Here is a 5,126-nt window from a genome sequence, read left to right as displayed (position 1 = left end):
CGGATTTAAAATGAAGAAGTTATGGGTAAAACAAGATTGGATAATTTTTCTCATTTTAACTACGTGAAAATTGGTAACAAATCTATTCCAACCATAACTTAATCAACTTGTATTGTATATTATGTAATCTTGAGATACCATAGACACGTATACAATGTTTCGACCTATCATGTTGACACATCTATATATATTTCGGAACAACCATAGACACTCTATATGTGAATGTTGGAGTTAGCTATACAGGGTTGAGGTTGATTCCAAAATATATATAGTTTGAGTTGTGATCAATACTGAGATACGTATACACTGGGTCGTGGATTGATTCAAGATAATATTTATCGATTTATTTCTGTACATCTAACTGTGGACAATTAGTTGTAGGTTACTAACGAGGACAGCTGACTTAATAAACTTAAAACATCAAAATATATTAAAAGTGTTGTAAATATATTTTGAACATACTTTGATATATATGTATATATTGTTATAGGTTCGTGAATCAACCAGTGGCCAAGTCTTACTTCCCGACGAAGTAAAAATCTGTGAAAGTGAGTTATAGTCCCACTTTTAAAATCTAATATTTTTGGGATGAGAATACATGCAGGTTTTATAAATGATTTACAAAATAGACACAAGTAAGTGAAACTACATTCTATGGTTGAATTATCGAAATCGAATATGCCCCTTTTTATTAAGTCTGGTAATCTAAGAATTAGGGAACAGACACCCTAATTGACGCGAATCCTAAAGATAGATCTATTGGGCTTAACAAACCCCATCCAAAGTACCGGATGCTTTAGTACTTCGAAATTTATATCATATCCGAAGGGTGTCCCGGAATGATGGGGATATTCTTATATATGCATCTTGTTAATGTCGGTTACCAGGTGTTCACCATATGAATGATTTTTATCTCTATGTATGGGATGTGTATTGAAATATGAAATCTTGTGGTCTATTATTATGATTTGATATATATAGGTTAAACCTATAACTCACCAACATTTTTGTTGACGTTTTAAGCATGTTTATTCTCAGGTGATTATTAAGAGCTTCCGCTGTCGCATACTTAAATAAGGACGAGAATTGGAGTCCATGCTTGTATGATATTGTGTAAAAACTGCATTCAAGAAACTTATTTTGTTGTAACATATTTGTATTGTAAACCATTATGTAATGGTCGTGTGTAAACAGGATATTTTAGATTATCATTATTTGATAATCTACGTAAAGCTTTTTAAACCTTTATTGATGAAATAAAGGTTATGGTTTGTTTTAAAATGAATGCAGTCTTTGAAAAACTTCTCATATAGAGGTCAAAACCTCGCAACGAAATCAATTAATATGGAACGTTTTTAATCAATAAGAACGGGACATTTCAGTTGGTATCCGAGCGTTGGTCTTAGAGAACCAGAATTTTTCATTAGTGTGTCTTATCGAGTTTGTTAGGATGCATTAGTGAGTCTGGACTTAGACCGTGTTTACTTGAAAAATGATTGCTTAACAAATTTTGTTGGAAACTATATATTTTTAACATGTGAATATTATGTGATATATTAATCTCTTAACGCGTTTGATATTATGTGATAGATGTCTACCTCTAGAACAAGTCCCATTGACTCACCTAATAATAATGAAGAGTCAAATGTAAATTGGAATGATTCGTGGACTGATTCACAAGTTCCCGAAGAGGAACCGGAAGAAGAGTCGGAACCGGAAGAAGAATCGGAACCGGAAGAAGAATCGGAACCGGATGAAGAAATAGAACCGGTGGGGGAAATAATAAAACGGTTAAGTAAAAGAAAATCCTCAACCAACCGACCAAGGTTAATTATGGTCAATGGTGTTTCCGCCAAGGAAGCAAAATATTGGGAGGATTACCAATTCTCCGATGAATCGGATTCCGACGAGAATTCCGATGATGTTATAGAAATTACCCCAACTGAATTTAAAAAGGCAAAAGAAAATAATAAGGGAAAGGGCATAAAAATAGAGAAATCTAATTCCAACCCCGATGAACTTTATATGTATCGTCAATGCCCGAAGTCCTTAAGTTGTAACAATGACCCGGGAACCTCTAAACCACCAGGTTTTTCTAAACCAATGTGGACAACGACGGCTCGTATTAGGGGAACATCATATATCCCTAGAAACTTGGCAAAACGAACCAAAACCGAAGAAGAAGACGAAACGAGCGAGTCGGAATAAGATAGTTGTATTCGTGTGGTGTAATATATGTAATATAGTGTTCTTATGCTTTATGATATATGTAAAAATTGCTTGTATTAATAAGTATTTTTTTATGAATCTAACTCTTGTCTATTTTACAGTTTAAAAACACAAAATGGATAGACAACCCAATATTTTAAGAGACCTACCCGGAGACATGATTGATGAAATCTTGTCTAGAGTCGGCCAAAATTCCTCGGCACAACTATTTAAGGCGAGATCAGTTTGTAAGACATTCGAAGAACGTTCCAAGAATGTCTTGGTTTATAAGAGACTTTCGTTTGAAAGATGGGGGATATCACATTGGGAAACCCATAAGTTACGATGTGTTTACTTTGACGCATATATTGCGGGGAACCCAAATGCTATTTTACGCAACGGGTTAAGAAATTATTTTGACTCAATATATCCGAATATTGGACTTCGTGATTTAGAAAAAGCGGCTAACATGCAACATAAAGAAGCATGTTATGCTTACGGATTAGTAATGTTCGCTTCTCACCAAAGTGAGAACAAGAACATCGGGCTACAACTATTAAACAAAACGTTTCCACAAGTGACGGAGTCGGTAATTGGGGTAAGAAATGAGGTTTTTAGATTATTACGGGACTGTTGGACATTACGTAACCCTCGTCCCTTTGACGACGTTACAACACGCTGTCTTATCAACGGCCATAACAGTTATGTTGCACAAGACCAAGGATGGGAAGTAGTCCTAGTAAAACCAGAATGCATGACTTGTTTCTAGACGTATGAATTACGTGTCTTTATTGCCTTTGCTGAACGACTTGTGTACTAGCTAGAATTATCTTCACAACTATCTTGTATCAAAGTTATTGTGTGCTATATTTCATGCTTTATGTAAAATAAGCGGTATTGTAAGTTTGTAAAATATTGTATAAAAGTTTGAACGCGAAATATTATTATAATCAGTTTTTCATATAGAATTGTAGTAGTTGAATTGTATATTAGCTACTAAGTATGAACTTAACGGGTAGGTACTACCCAAATTTAAACTTATAAAACGCTAATATGAAGAAAAAGCTTTTATAAATGAGTTCATATTATGCTACGAAATACTATTAACTACTCTTAATATTCTGTATGATTAACTTGTTCCATTTAACTATTTTGAAGGAAATGGCACCGACTACTCGACACACCGTGAATATGAATGAAGAGGAATTTCGTACTTTTCTAGCTTCAAACATAGCCGCAGTACAGGCTGCGCTACATACCAACAATAACCTTGGATCTAGCAGTACAGGAAATCGTGTAGGATGCACCTACAAAGAATTCACTGCCTGCAAACCTTTGGAATTTGATGGAACCGAAGGACCGATCGGATTGAAACGGTGGACCGAGAAGGTCGAATCGGTGTTTGCCATAAGTAAGTGTACTGAAGAGGACAAAGTAAAGTACGCTACGCATACCTTCACAGGTTCTGCGTTAACATGGTGGAATACCTATCTAGAGCAAGTGGGACAAGACGATGCGTACGCACTACCGTGGTCAGCATTCAAGCACTTGATGAACGAGAAGTACCGTCCCAGAACTGAGGTCAATAAGCTCAAGACAGAACTTAGAGGGTTACGAACCCAAGGATTTGATATTACCACGTACGAAAGACGATTCACAGAATTGTGCCTATTGTGTCCGGGAGCATTCGAAGATGAGGAAGAGAAGATCGACGCGTTTGTGAAAGGATTACCGGAAAGAATCCAAGAAGATATAAGTTCACACGAGCCCGCCTCCATACAACAGGCATGTAGAATGGCTCACAAACTCGTGAACCAAATTAAAGAAAGAATTAAAGAACAGACTGCTGAAGAGGCCAATGTGAAGCAAGTCAAAAGAAAGTGGGAGGAAAACGGTGATAAGAATCACCAATACAACAACAACAACAATTACAACAATAATCGCAACAATTATCCCAACAATCGCAACATCAATCGCAACTACAACAAACGGCCCAACAACAACAACAACAACAACAACAACAGCAACTACAACAATCATCCCAACAACAATAATAACCGCAACAACAACAACAATCAGAAGCAGCTATGCCAAAGGTGTGAAAAGAATCACTCGGGGTTCTGCACCAAATTTTGCAACAAGTGTAAAAGAAATGGTCATAGCGCGGCGAAGTGTGAGGTCTACGGACCAGGGGTTAATAAAACGAAAGGAAAAAATGGTGTCGGAACGAGTAATGGCGGAGCAAGTAGTGTCGGAGCAAGTTATGCCAATGTAGTTTGTTATAAATGTGGAAAACCGGGCCACATTATTAGAAATTGCCCGAACCAGGAGAACACGAATGGACAAGGCCGTGGAAGAGTTTTCAATATTAATGCGGCAGAGGCACAGGAAGACCCGGAGCTTGTTACGGGTACGTTTCTTATTGACAATAAATCTGCTTACGTTTTATTTGATTCGGGTGCGGATAGAAGCTATATGAGTAGAGATTTTTGTGCTAAATTAAGTTGTCCATTGACGCCTTTGGATAGTAAATTTTTACTCGAATTAGCAAATGGTAAATTAATTTCAGCAGATAATATATGTCGGAATCGAGAAATTAAACTGGTTAGCGAAACATTTAAGATTGATTTGATACCAGTAGAGTTAGGGAGTTTTGATGTGATAATCGGTATGGACTGGTTGAAAGAAGTGAAAGCGAAGATCGTTTGTTACAAAAATGCAATTCGCATTATACGAGAAAAAGAAAAACCCTTAATGGTGTACGGAGAAAAGGGCAACACGAAGCTACATCTTATTAGTAATTTGAAGGCACAAAAACTAATAAGAAAAGGTTGCTATGCTGTTCTAGCACACGTCGAGAAAGTACAAACTGAAGAAAAGAGCATCAATGATGTTCCCGTCGCAAAAGAATTTCCTGA

This window comes from Rutidosis leptorrhynchoides, chromosome 5 (genome assembly GCF_046630445.1).
Source record: "Rutidosis leptorrhynchoides isolate AG116_Rl617_1_P2 chromosome 5, CSIRO_AGI_Rlap_v1, whole genome shotgun sequence".
Lineage (NCBI taxonomy): Eukaryota > Viridiplantae > Streptophyta > Magnoliopsida > Asterales > Asteraceae > Rutidosis > Rutidosis leptorrhynchoides.
This window is presented reverse-complemented; position numbering follows the sequence as displayed.